This window comes from Gopherus evgoodei, chromosome 1, assembly GCF_007399415.2.
Source record: "Gopherus evgoodei ecotype Sinaloan lineage chromosome 1, rGopEvg1_v1.p, whole genome shotgun sequence".
Taxonomy (NCBI): Eukaryota; Metazoa; Chordata; order Testudines; family Testudinidae; genus Gopherus; species Gopherus evgoodei.
This window is the reverse complement of record NC_044322.1, coordinates 342180010-342195363: the sequence shown is the minus strand read 5'-3', so window position 1 is coordinate 342195363 and position 15354 is coordinate 342180010. Positions and strand designations below refer to the sequence as shown.

The window sequence follows — 15354 nt, the reverse complement described above, 5'->3', positions numbered from 1 at the left end:
CTGCACTGTTGACACTTGCCTTCCTAAATGATTCAACTGCTGTAATAAAGTAGTCCCTCGTATTGGTAACACAGTTAAAAACACAAGACCAAATAGTAAATTTTAACAGTGAGTACCCTAAGAAAATTAACTTGCAAATAAATTGGACTGAGATTTAATGTATTAAAGTGCAAATTTTTCTAGACTTAGAAATTATATTAAATGCTTGAAAAACACTACATCTCTGATCTTTGTTTATGGTTTGTGGAAGACATAAAACCTTACTTATGTCTCAGCATTGTTACCTCTGAAATGCTACCAGTAGGCAATATCTCATTTTTAACAGGGGCACTACTCCAGATTTGACATATTTCTTCCCTGGTGCCTTTGTTTGCCTCGAGGAGGTTTTGTACTGTGACAAGTACACCAGAGCACATTTTGTTTTATTAGTAAATCATGTAGGGAAGTGACAATTAAACAGACAATGAAAATCAACAAAACAGAGCAGGATATTTTGTTACAGTTCACAATACTATGCAGTGATTTACAAAAAAGACCCCCTAGTTTAATTGATTTCTTAAATGTTGGGATATGTTTGTGGAACTTAAACAGTAAACATTGTTCTTTTAAAGCCCATATGGTAATTATTAGTATTTTCTACCAACCTGCCTTTGGCCAGAATATTATCCATTCAAATATTAACCAATGAATCAATATGCTCCATCTTCCATCACTGTGTGCTGAGGGTTAGCAGGCTTTATATATCTGAGATACTGTCCAATACATATATTAAACTGATGTCTCTTTCATGTAGATTACTTATGGCACACCACTTTAGGAACATGAGTGTAGATATTAATCTGTAAACTCTCATCAAATCAGTGGAATTGTCTCCAAAATATTATACAAGTTGCCATCTTGAGTGCATAGATCCTTAAATTACAGCAATAAAGGAGAATTATAGTAGGCTTGTGTTTCCTGCAAAATATGGTGAGGATTTGTGAAAGATTATAGTAAATGAAGCTGAAGAGCCTCAGACCATCTCTCATGATTGATCCAACTGAAGCCTCAGTGGGACATTGTAAATTAACCAATTCAAAATGAAATGCTTTCTGAGTCATTCACTAGAGACATACTGTAGGGTGGAATTGAGCCCTTGAGTACATATGGGAAACTACCTAATGTAACTCAATAAGGCAACACATGAAAAGCCACTTTTTATTTTGAGATTCATTCCTCCTGAGCATTTCAGAGGCTTTCAGGTAGCGTGAATTTCCAAAACAAATACTAAAACAATCTACAGTATCTTAAGAGTAGCTACTTTTCCTTTTTTTCTAGTCATGCATCATCAAGAACTCTTCAAACAAATTAACCGAACAGAGATTCACTGAACAGGTCTAACTCTGCAATATTATTATGAAAAAATAAGTAATTTGTTGAAAGAAAATAGTTGTAGTACATAAATTGATAGTTATTCCACAGACTGAACCTTGAACATGTGTATAGCTGGTTTCATCAGAGGAAATAGATAATGCTGTTTATGTTTCTCAAAATCCAAAGCAGCTAATTGACATTTGTAACATCTCTAGAATCTTGTAAAAGAGCATTCTCACTGGGAATGAGCAGTATTTACCTTATGTGAGAGAATCATGACAGGGAAGCCTGAGAAAATCACATAAACACCATACAATAGCTAGGACTAAGGACTAGTTCTTGGTCAAAAGCAACTGAATAATAGGCGAACTCTCCAAATTACATATTACTTACTGTACATTAAAAGAAATTGCTGTAGTATTAGCTTAAAACTCCAATTTCTGCTTACAAGAAATAAATAACAGAACTGCAGAAAAAAACTGATTCATAGCAGGTAAATTTTTCCTATGTTGGTATCTGATACCTTATTCACATACAATGTAATTAAATAATGATCATATCACGGGAATCAAGACAATCAGCACCATAGCAAAATCTCTGCTTCTGTCTGAGTATAGTACATTTGGTGGTATGGAGCCTCCTCAAATCTCCAAGAGAAAAATAAAGGCAATTCTGAGGGCTTGTCCCCACTGCAGAGTTACCTTGAGTTATAACTTTAGGGCTATTGTGTTTGGACAGCATCTGAGTTTGGAGCAACACAACTCAACAGCAGCACTTTTAATTTGAGCTGGCTGGCCCATCAGGGGCATGGGTGACAGCCTGAGTTAGCACAATTTGTCAGCTGATAATTAATAATTGGAAATATACCTATCTCCTAGAACTGGAAGGGACCTTAAAAGGTCATTAAGTCCAGCCTCCTGCCTTCACTAACAGGACCAATTTTTGCCTGAGATCCTTAAGTGGCCCCCTCAAGGATTGAACTCACAACGCTGGATTTAGCAGGCTAATGCTCAAACCATTGAGCTATCCCTCCCCTGGTCACTCTGTGCAGCTAATATGTTGTTTTGAAGCATAGCCATTCTCACTTTAGAGGAATTAACTCAAGTGTAGATAAGATAACAAGTTAACTCTCCAGTAAAGAGGTAGCGCAAGAGTGCAAACTTGCAGTTCCCTATGTCCCTTATGCAGGAATAGCCCAGGTAGGGGGATGATAAAGTACTGGGATAGTTTTTGTATTTGGAACAGCTGATATACTGCAAAGCAAAGTTCAAATGTAAAGGGCAATTAAAAATTATTGTAGGGACTGTCCATAAACTACATAATACTTTTTGGTGATTTTTTTCCAAGACTCACCCACCCCTTGTACCACTGAAACAAACATGCAAAATTAAGGATCCACCTACACTCTAATGCATTATACACCAGATGTTACTGGAGAGGGAAATATGACTGAATTAAATATTGATCCTTTTCAAAACAATCTATTTTTAAGCAAATACATCAACATCACAATAAAACTCTGACACTTCTGCACAGTCTGTAACAAGTGTCATGGCTTTATAGTCCAACTAAATGGACTTGTTCACCATGAAGAGCCCCTGCAATTTGAATCCAAAGCCAAACAGGACAGGAAATTGTTTTGCTAGCCAGTCTTCCTTTTGTGAATTAGAAATGTGTTTGAATCATTGGCTTACATTCAAACTGCTTTCAGCTTTGACGATGCCAAAACACCTACAATATCAACATCACTGCACATATACAGCACCAATTGCCAAATTTTACAACCAAAATTCAGTGTAGCAAGGCTAGTCCACATGGAAAGTTAGCTAACAGAGCAAATTAACCAACTATAAACAGACTGCCTTTAAAATGATCTTTGGGGATAGAACATGATGTGGCTTTTCCGCCTCTAAGAACTTTTTTGAGTAAAAATGTAAAGTGCAAGTGTACTATCCCACCTCTTCTGGTTGGCCTGTATATTCAAGATTTAGAGGTGCATACAAGTAAATTTGCTAGGAAGGATATAGAGGTAATCCTATGTAGTTTCACATAGGAGACAGTGCCATAGCCTGTTTTTATATCTTTTGTGTATTTCTAACTCAGGGGTCGGCAACCTTTCAGAAGTGCTGTGCCGAATCTTCATTTATTCACTCTAATTTAAGGTTTCGCGTGCCAGTAATAATACATGTTAACGTTTTTAGAAGGTCTCCCTCTATAAGTCTATAATATAGAACTAAACTATTGTTGTATGTAAAGTAAATAAGGCTTTTAAAATGTTTAATAAGCTTCATTTAAAATTAAATTAAAATGCAGAGTCCCCCAAAACTGGTGGCCAGGACCCGGGCAGTGTGAGTGCCACTGAAAATCAGCTCGCGTGCCACCTTCAGCACCCGTGCCATAGGTTGCCTACCCCTGTTCTAACCCCATAAAATGAAGGAGTGACTTTTTGTTCCAGGCTTTATTTTCAGATACTATTTGTAACAAGATATGTATGTTTCTTATTACTACATTTGAGACTTGAGCACTAAGAAAAGTTAGTTGTCTGTGAAATATCTCAGATGTATACATCTGCCTTGCTTGTTATTAAAGCAAAATGCTACGCGTCAATATTGTACTTTAAGAAGTCTAGTCAGCCAGTCTGGTCCATCCCTGAAAGTTTATCAGATCTAACTAATTTTCCTTAAGTACAAATTAGTGATTGTAGGTTCTAAAAACCATTTCTTAAATTAAACGTTCTAGGCCTGGCTTGATATAAGTAACTCTGTGTGTGTGTGTGTGTGTGTGTGTGTGTGTGTGTGTGTGTGTGTGTGTGTGTGTGTGTGTGTGTGTGTGTGTGTGTGTGTGTGTGTGTGTGTGTGTGTGTGAAACTGATCTTTATTGTCCACAAATATACAAACGTATTCTCTCATTTCTCCATCTTCTTCTACACCTCTGATGTCCAGGACGTTGTTACATCTTATCAAAACTTCAACACGGTGCCCTGACAATGCACCATCTATGTATTCTTCTGTGTCTGCAAGCTGCATGTTCATGTAGCCGTCAACAGACACCAGTAGCCCTTGTACTCCATCTCCCACTTCAGCTTCACCATCACCGGCTTCCCCATTAGCCCGTCCAGGAAGGACTTGGAGTTCAGGGGCAAGCTCATGGTAACGCGGACTCGCACAAGGCAGCAGTAAAAACAAAAATTACTCGCAGGGTCACACATGTGCCCACTGGCGTCTGAGAGAAAGGCATAATAAGGAAGGTGAATGGAAGATTATCATAACAAGCAGTATGATGGCGTGAGGATGGCTAGCTAAGATCAGCCGGAGCATCCTGGTATTAGTAAACAAGTCTAAGGGTATATCTACACTACGGGATTATTCCGATTTTACATAAACAGGTTTTATAAAACAGATTGTATAAAGTCGAGTGCACGCGGCCACACTAAGCACATTAATTCGGCGGTGTGCATCCATGGTCCGAGGCTAGTGTCGATTTCTGGAGCATTGCACTGTGGGTAACTATTCCGTAGCTATCCCATAGTTCCTGCAGTCTCCCCCACCCCTTGGAATTCTGGGTTAAGAGCCCATGGCTGATGGGGCAAAAATCATTGTCGTGGGTGGTTCTGGGTAAATGTCATCATTCCTTCATTCCTCCGGGAAAGCAACGGCAGACAATCATTTAGCGCCCTTTTTCCCTGGATTGCCCTGGCAGACACCATAGCACGGCAACCATGGAGCCCGTTCAGCTTTTTTTTTTTTTTTTACAGTCACCGTATGTGTACTGGATGCCGCGGACAGAGGCGATACTCCAGAGCTACACAGCAGCATTCATTTGCTTTTGCATGATAGCAGAGACGGTTACCAGTCGTTCTGTACCGTCTGCTGCTGGTGTAAATTGGCAATGAGATGACGGTTATCTGTCCTTCTGTACTGTCTGCTGCTATCATGGGTGCCCCTGGCTGAGATCGGCGGAGGCACAAAGGCAAAACTGGGAATGACTCCCCGAGTCAATTCCTCCTTTATGGTTTCTAAAAATAGAGTCAGTCCTGCCTAGAATATGGGGCAAGTGTACTAGAGAATCAGTGTATCAGAGAGCACAGCTGCTCCGTGTCAGATCCCGCAGAAATGATGAGCTACATGCCATTCATGGGGGGTGCCTCTGCAACAACCCCACCCGTTGCTTCCCTCCTCCCCCAACCTTCCTGGGCTACCGTGGCAGTGTCCCCTCCATTTGTGTCATGAAGTTATAAAGAATGCAGGAATAAGAAACAATGACTTGTTAATGAGATAAAATGAGGGGGAGGCAGCCTCCCAGTGCTATGACAGTCCAGGCAGGACATTAAGCGGTGCTGGGGAGAGGAGCCCAGCATCCCGCTGCTATGATAGTCCAGGCAGGACAGAATCTTTTCTTTACACAGGAAAGGGAGGGGGCTGATGGAGCTCAGCCCCCAGTTGCTATGATGAAGACGGTTACCAGCCGTTCTCTACCATCTACTCGGAATGACCGGGAGTCATTCCTATTTTCACCCAGGCGCCCCCAGCCAGCCTCACCTGAAGCCAGCCAGGAGCACTCACGGGTTGATAACAAGGACGGTTACCAGTCCTACTGCACCATCTGCCACCAGGGAGGGGAGAGGAGTGGATACTGCTCTTCACTGCTGCAGCATCGCATCTACCAGCAGCATTCAGTAGACATAGGGTGACATTGAAAGAAGTCAAGAAACGATTTCTTTCCCTTTTCTTTCACGGGGGGAGGTGGGAGTGGGGAGTAAATTGACGAGCTATTCCCTGAACCACGCCGGACAATGTGTTTGAACCTACAGGCACTGGGAGCTCAGCCAAGAATGCAAATACTTTTCGGAGACTGCTGGGGACTGTGGGATAGCTGGAGTCCTCAGTACCCCCTCCCTCCCTCCATGAGCGTCCGTTTGAGTCTCTGGCTTCCCGTTACGCTTGTCACGCAGCACTGTGTAGCCTGTAGATTTTTTTTCAAACGCTTTGGCATTTCGTCTTCTGTAATGGAGCTTTGATAGAACAGATTTGTCTCCCCATACAGCGATCAGATCCAGTATCTCTCGTATGGTCCATGCTGATCAGAGCTCCACGCTGGGCAAACAAGAAATGAAAATCAAAAGTTCGCGGGGCTTTTCCTATTTACCTGGCCACTGCATCTGAGTTCAGATTGCTGTCCAGAGCGGTCACAGAGGTGCACTGTGGGATACCGCCCAGAGGCCAATACCGTCGATTTGCGGCCACACTAACCCTAATCCGATATGGTAATACCGAATTTAGCGCTACTCCTCTCGTCGGGGAGGAGTACAGAAACCGATTTAAAGATATATCAATATAAAGGGCCTCGTAGTGTGGACGGGTACAGTGTTAAATCGGTTTAACGCTGCTAAAATCGGTTTAAAAGCGTAGTGTAGACCAAGCCTAAATGTAAGACTACGTAGAGGTCATATTATGCATGAACAGTGCATGGACGGAACATGCTGTACAGATATTGGTTCCTACTAAGGAACCAAGCCAATTCCAAAATATGTGATGCAATGCATAGTAAATGCAATGCAATGTGTAAATATATATAAAGGAAGACGTTTTCTGTGTAATCTTGGACGTGTGGTACAACTTGTACTCACCCCCTATGTTAGAGTCTGGTCAACTCAGCATAGCTTTGCTGTATGCCAAATAAATTTACTTGAGTGGTGAAATATAGAGTTGAACTGAGTCCTTGGATAGACTAGGGCAAAGAGGTCTCAGAGAGAATCCAAGCAATTATGGCAATGAGAACACAAGCTTATGAAACCTCATGGGCTATCCACTTTAACCCAACTACTTATATAGTTGTGGTGATCACTAACACATTACTATGTTCTTTGTTGTTAAGTACAGTATATTTCCTGTTCATTTTTAACTTGCCCTCTCTACTAGTTGCTTCTCCTGCTACCCTTGTCAACATAACTTTCCTCTTCTGCAAAATGTCTCTGGCAACTAGTTTCAGAAGGGAAATGACTGATGTGATTAATTGTCCATACTAATCCAAGCAGTACTTGCAGTTCTAATGTCTTGTATATTCCATGAGCCTGCAATGATTCTTCATATTACTCAGTGACCACAACACGAAGCCTTTATGGAGCCGTGCTAGGTGCTAGGTCTAAAAATAGTTAACATAAGAACAGCCGTACTGGGTCAGACCAGAGGTCCATCCAGCTCAGTATCCTGTCTGCTGACAGTGGCCAATGCCAGGTGCCCCAGAGGGAGTGAATCTTACAGGTAATGATCACATGATCTCTCTTCTGCCATCCATCTCCAGCCCGATAAACAGAGGCTAGGGACACCATTCCTTATCCATCCTGGCAAATAGCCATTAATGGACTTAACCTCCATGAATTTATCTAGTTCTCTTTTAAACGCTGTTATAGTCCTAGCCTTCACAACCTCCTCAGGCAAGGAGTTCCACAGGTTGACTGTGCGCTGTGTGAAGAACTTCCTTTTATTTGTTTTGAACCTGCTGCTCATTAATTTCAATCGGTAGCCTCTAGTTCTTATATTATGGGAACAAGTAAACAACTTTTTCTTATTCACTTTCTCTACACCACTCATGGATTTTATATACCCCATTCATATCCCCCTTTAGTCTCCTCTTTTCCAAGATGAAAAGTCCTAGTCTCTTTAATCTCTCCTCATATGGGACCCGTTCCAAACCTCTAATCATTTTAGTTGCCCTTCTCTAAACCTTTTCTAATGCCAGTATATCTTTTCTGAGATGAGAAGACCACATCTGCATGCAGTATTCAAGATGTGTGCATACCATGGATTTATATAAGAGCAATAAGTTATTCTCCATCTTTTTGTATTTACCAGCAACTGGACACAGATGTAACTGGGTATCATAACTGAATGCAAGAGCTACCTTTTGAAAAGTCCAGAAGTTGACTATGCAGAAGGTCCAGGAAGCTAGGGCACCCAGAGCAGAGGCTTAATTTTCCAAACGGCTGAACCACCCACTATCAGCTTTGAAAATTCCTCTGATTTTAAGAAGGTCTAAAACTGAATGGCCAAATGCACCCCAAATATTTCTTAGGGCAAGGAATGTGTCTTGCTTGGTATCTATATAGCAGAGTACATCGGAAGTGCAAAAATAATCGTATTTTTTTGAGCAAAAGGTGCCTTGCTTTCAAAAAGTCACACATGATTAAAAAAACAAAAAACAAATTCCCAGGTCCAGATCTGAGATTTCTATTCAAATTAAATCCTTAGCCAAACTTCAATTAGACGCCAGAGTGCTGTTTCATTTCTTTGCCTTTTGCTGAGAAAATTGCAGCGAAAGCAGCTTTCGTGAATTTTAGTACATTCAAATTTAGTTGAAGTGAACTCTGGCAGCTTAAGACTGAAGATTTTTGTAAGAGTTCATTAGATCTTTGCCCTTCTTAAGTAAAATTTATCCCAAAGGTCCTGCACAAGTGAATTATTATTATTAGTTGGTTACAAGTGCTATGATATTACTGTTACACGTTCAGTGATAACATTTAAGAAAGTAATTGACTGAGAGAAAGCCCATCCAAGACTATTAAGGGGAATCTAGGGAGAATTACGTTCCTCTTGTAAAGTACTGACTTTAATATGTTGAGTGCACGGATGGAATATTTTATATTTACCATTTGATTATGAATTAGTATTTAAAATTTAGATCTGCTTTTTAACTAGTCGACATGGAAATGTCTTTTTTGAATTTTTTTTTCCTGCTGCAAACACAGAGTATCTATAGCAAAAGAGCACATGCGCAGGTTTTGTTTGCTCTGCTTTAAGCTTGTGAGTCATAGCATCCACACAACTCTGTACTTTTTTGCATGATGCAATTTTCTTCTGCTAGACTCTGTGCACGCTTGGATTTTTCTCACTGGGAAATGTATACCTAAATTGACTTGAATTCGGGGATTTGGGTTCAAATTAAACTACTCCTATGATTCCTCTCCTGGCATTTCATAATTTTTCTGTGTTTTGTAAGCCATTGCCATTTTTGAACTGCTGTCACGCAGCATAGAGAAAACACAGCTGAGCATCACAATCCTGACTATCGTTAATATGAATAGGCTCCCCACATGCACTGATGTTCATGCAGCTGGATGACTTTGGATGGGTTGTGTAGGAAAACAGGTGACATAAGATACTGGTGAACTTTGGGTGTTAAATTGTGTTGGCATATTTCATGAGCAGTAGGCCCAAAACATGTGACCAAAAAGAATGAGATCATGAGAAAGAAGAGTGGTTTTGGTGTTAAACTTGCAATGACTCTTTGAAATATCAGTGTTACCTCATTTAAGATGTGGGCTGAAGTAAAAGAAATAAAACACAGTTAATTGTGTACCAGGTGTAGTAAATAATTGTCTATATAAGAAACTGCTTCCTCTGGACTTAGCTAAGGTTGGATAATTGGCAATGACATCATTTGTTTCTTAAAGTGTATTAAAAAAAAAAACTCTTAAAAGGTTCATTGCTAATACCTGCCTGATCAAGTTGGAGCCAACCAATATGGGCCTACGTACCCTGGGTTTAGCCCATTTGTAAGCATTTTGATCAAATGCATATAAATGTTTTGTCACTTTTTGGCTGTAGTAAATTGCTTATTTAGGCATTTTTTAAGCCTGTTTAGAGCAACTGCATAAATACCATTCAGCCTTTGGATTTAATAAAGGAATTTATGATTAAATTATTATTCATGCAGGCTACCATGACACTAATTCCAGCAGGTTAGGAGACAGCCACCATAATGCTGCGATGATTTGAAAAGAGGAGGAGATAGGGATGAAATCAAGCAGTTACTTCTGCAGGCCATTTTCTTGGTGTGGCATCACTCAGTGCAAAGCTGCTTCTGGGTTCAGCAAACAAGCACTGACTGGTGGGAAAGGATAGTGCGGCAGACCTAGAATGACCAGTTATGGTGGCAAAGCTTCAGGAGGATAAAGGCTACTTTCCTAGAAGTCGACAGAATTCATCCCGATGCTGCAGCGATAGAACATCCAACATGAGGGTGCCTCTCAAAAGGGAGACAAATGCAGCCATCACCACCTGGAAGATTACCACCACTGATTACTACTGGTCAAGCGCTAACAAGTTTGGTGCTGACAGATCAATTGTCATGATTGTCTTGATTACAAGCCCCATTGCTCTAACCACTACATACACTGTTCTACAAGTTCATGTGAAAACATGGAGCATAACTGATCTAATGGCTGTATACTTGCCATGAGCTAGAATCACAAAGATGCGCACATGGCTGCATGCCAGCATTTAAATGGGGAGGTGACATCTGTTGAAGATGACACTAACAATAGAGGATACACAGGCCGATCCAGGTGAGAAGCTATGCTGTATGGGGTAGCGGTGGAAGGATTACCAGATGCCAAACGGTTCATCTAAAATATGACAGTGCCTATATTCATCCATATTAACATTATCCCCCCAGAAACTCATTCCAGTATAGAATTATTTTACTCTCAAAGCAGATTAATTAATATGGTATGAGATGCAAAATAATTTAAAAAAAAAACGTGTGGACAAAAGGCTATTTAAACCCTCTCCTTCTTGCCCCCCCACCCTCCCAAACAAATACCCATGTAGACAAGGCCTAAGATTTCTGTCCATCTTGCTAACGGAGCAGCTCCACTAGCTCAAGGCTGACTGGGCTCTCTTTTCTAACCTACACTTCATTACCACTTACAGTCTTCATCCAGCGACTAGTGTCAGTATTTATTGATTAATTTTACTGATAATTACATTGCCCTCGAAGCAACTCAAAGAATGTCAAGGTGACCATGATGCCATCTGATTGCAGTATGTCTGTAATGTCACAATACATTTGTGTCTGCTAGTCATTCGAAGACAGATATATAAAGAGCATGAGTATGTTTAAAAAGCAGACTATTGACTTTATTAGTAATCTGTTATGCAAAATGTTTCATTACTCCCTATATTATGTCTGATACAATGTTATTGTCATGGAGAATGCTATTTATATTTTCTACCATTCCTAGTAAACTATTAGCAATAACTGCTTATATTTGCATAGTCTCTTTCACCATAAAGGTTCCAAAACCACTCTAAAAGCTTTAAACTAGATATAAGAACAATTTCCCCACCATCACTGAAATTCAGAATTCACTAGATATTCTAATTGAATAAGTTTTACTGTTGTAATTACAGGGGGAAATTTAGGCAAACAATTACCCAAGTAAAATTACTCAAGTCAGAATTCTGCAAGGACACCATGACCAGCACCCACTGTCTTTTGTTATTCATGGTAGTTAATAGTATTTCGTCCGCAGTTTTACATTACATCTGAAAAATAACTCCAACCATCAGGACACAGTGTTCCTTCAGGGATCAAAACTGGAGTATGTTTATCAACTCTTCTGGGATGAATGAACCCTATTGGATTTCCTGTATCACCTTGATTTCTCTTGTCTAAGCACTAACCTAGCCCAAGCCTGATGAACTCATGAGATAGATGGTTTGGCCACAGGCCATCTTTGGTTTTAATAACTGCATTACTTTTCACTGCCGCTGAAAATCAGATGAAGATTACAGTATGATGCCTGGTTTGAGTTTCCTAAATCTCTATCTTTTAAGTATATTTATATTTTAATATCACATTTTTTAAAGTAAAAAAAGTTTTATTTAAGAAAATTTCTAATATGGTTTATTCCATGCACTGAATCAATTCAATATCCTTTGACATATAGATTACCTTCAGATTTATCCAATAGACAGCTGGATTTTTATACCTCTTATTTTCATCTTTGAGCATATTTTTTCATTCATCTATTCTCAAATTTCAACATACAATTAAAAAATATGAAAAATATGTACATATTGATTCCAAAGCTGAGAGGTATTAGTTTTAAAATAAAATATTTCATGTTCCTTGCCCTGCTTTGGCAACAGCACTTACTCAACAGGAAATGAAAACTAAATTCTAGAAAGGGTTTACACAAGGATATTCCTTGCCACATTAAAGAAACTACAGTGCAACTTTCTTTTATACCAGCTTGTAAATTAAGCATAAAATAGTGTTGAAAAATTATACCTAAATTACTCAAGTTTTTCCTCCTCCAATTTATTGAGAGTCATCAAGATATGTAGTCAATTGTTCTTTTCACAAGCACTATGCACAGACATATAGTAATAATAAATTTTAGTTTACAGGCTATGTAAAAGGATTTAACGAGAATAGGAAATAGCAGGATGAACATTACTATAATTTCTTATAAACTATAAACTGAACAGCATTCCCACTTTAAGTCTTGGCAACTTTTTATGTTTTAAAAACATAGCTGCCTGATCTTCCTCATGCCCGCTTCCACTTGTAACCCGGCAATGTTGTATATGCTTTTGGTGCAGTAACACCAGCAAACACACCTGACGACAGATTCCTAAAAGCTTTGTTCAAATGGGGGGGGCTGGGCTTGACCCCTTGACAGACTGAACCTGGCTCTTGTTGCTGTCCTTCTCTCCTGGCAGAAGAGTTACATATGCACATGTCTGTTTGCAATGCATACTTTTAGCCATAAAATAGTTGAGGATGCCTATATTTGCAAGTTCAGGAACTTGATCTAAGTAAACTACTCTCTTCAGAATAGCCAAGCTGTGACCCTGATATGCCCACACACAGTTCGGAGGGGATCTGGAAGAAGGGGGTCAATCTTATGGGGAAAAAGGCATAAGAATCTGTGTCTACTACAGCACATAGAACTGTGTCTACTTCCAGAACATAGAATGGAACCCAAGATTCCTGAGACTCACCGTTCCTCTGCAGCCAGCAAATATCTATGAAAACCACTGGCAAAGTGTGTATCTCATCCCCTTTTAGAGGATGCAACCTACTATTGCTGTCAGTTACTCTGTTAGTTCAAGTGCCAGAGGTCTGTGTAGTAGATCTAAGAGTTCCAACTCTGCTGATGAACCATAGGGATATTAGTCTGATGCCACATGATGGAATTTCTGTTTTTTAAATTTGCTTTTTTAAAAAAAGATAGGTAATTATGCAGAAATTAATTGATTGAACATTCAAGTTGCAAAGTGAAGCAGCCAAAGCCAACATTAATTCTGCCCCCTTGTGCATAAACATAATGAAACATACTTTAATTACCTGATCACATCCTATATTTTCCCCAGAACACCTACTTCATACAGTGCACAGGATGGTCTTAATCTCTGGATGAATGAGGGTTGTACAGCCAAAGAGGACCCATGCCTCATTTGTTGCAGAAATTGGAAGCTATGTAGTGAATGAGGTGGACTAATGCTGCCCTAAAGAATGGATTCTGTCACTGCCTCTACCACAGAGTTCCTGTGTGGTGCTAGGCAAGTTCCTTAAACCATACTTTTCACAGGAAGTCACTAACTGTGTCTTCCTCATTTTCCAGATGGCCAACTTCATAGCCTGGAGTCTGATTTGCAGATGTGCTAAGCAGTTACAGCTGCAACTGAAATCAATGAGAACTCCACTTCAAACATACAAAGTGCTATATATTGGCAAAACTGGGCACCAAAATTAGTGAATATTTTTTCTCAATCCCTCTGCACCTCAACTCTGAAAAATGGGGATAATAATATCGCCTCATCTCACCTCACCTCAGTGTGAGAAAGATAAATTAACTAATATTTGTGAAGTATTTGGATATTATAGTGATGAGCACCACAGAAAAACCTAGGAGGAAATTAAATTTTGCTCTGAAGGCAGAATTATTGAATAGTATGCAGTCAACAAGGCCTAACACATTAACAATGAGGATAAAATAAAATACTGGATAACTGCTCATTAAGTTAACACTGCCCATTCTGTGCACTGAATAAGGCAAGGTTGCTGTGGAAAAAAGTAGTATGTGTTTATGTAATTAAAGAATGCATGATAATGTGTATGCACAAGGGTCTGCATTAGGGTTGTACAGGCAACCTTAATACTAATGTTTCCTAACTTTTGAGTTCTTGAATTGGCAGCCTTAATATTCTACTAAAATAGTTGTGTGTCATATATATCAGATTGAAACAGTAAAGTGAAACAGATATCAGTAGTCCCTACTGGTCATCTTTACTAGCCATTATACTTTAAACTACACATTTAACCAACAAAGTGTTTTTATTAAATCAGGATTTCTTTATTTTTATGTAATTTACATTAATTATAATGTTGCATATGATTAATGAACTAATTATTACTATTTGTCATTATCTGTGACACAGGCCTATTGATGGTTCACTATTCTGTGTCAGCAACCCTTGTCAGACCTGACATACTCTCCACACTTAATACTCTGTTGTCATGATACACACCCATAAGGTGGCATGTAATATCTCACTGGAAAATTCACTTATTATTAATATAGTTGTGTGATGCATATATAGGGTGTGTATAAATAGTTATGGATATGTGCTAGAATTATGTTATTAAAATGTGTTTGGCAAGCGATGTATTAGCACTGTTTGCCTTAGACAAAGGAATGTACATTTGTTTGTCTGTACAGCCTGATCATCAGCCAGAGACCAAAAAGGACCACTTACACATAAGGTAAACAAAGCTAACATAGCGTCTCCACTTCAGCAGGAGACAGAAACTTTATCTGGACTGTAAAAACATGGGATCTGAACCTTAAATGATAAGTAATTGAATCAACTGATTGTATACAATATTACTGAATTATAAAAGTATATCAAGTAAGGCCTTATGAAAGCTAATGGCACACCGGTGATGAAAATGATTGTGACATTTATGTATGAACACTATATGATGAAATATGGATACTCAATGGTATTATGGTTTAAAGTCTGTGACCAGAGAGAAAAACAGGTATTCTTCCCTGCCCCACCCCACCCCCCGCCATAGGAGGAAAGGTAGCACTGTTGAACCAAAACAATTGAAGCCCTATTTAAATATGAATCAGCAGGGAATGGGAAGTCCAGCATGAGGAAGAGAAAGGTAAGAACAGAATGAGGTCATCCTGACTCTGGGGACAAA

At 39.4% G+C, this 15354-nt stretch overlaps 1 protein-coding gene and 1 pseudogene across 1 annotated transcript in view; both read right to left on the bottom strand.

Annotated features, from left to right (window-relative positions):
- Positions 1–15354, bottom strand: part of RELN (reelin) — a 484263-nt gene that overhangs the window by 384388 nt on the left and 84521 nt on the right.
- LOC115647870 lies at positions 3050–4561 on the bottom strand (annotated as a pseudogene).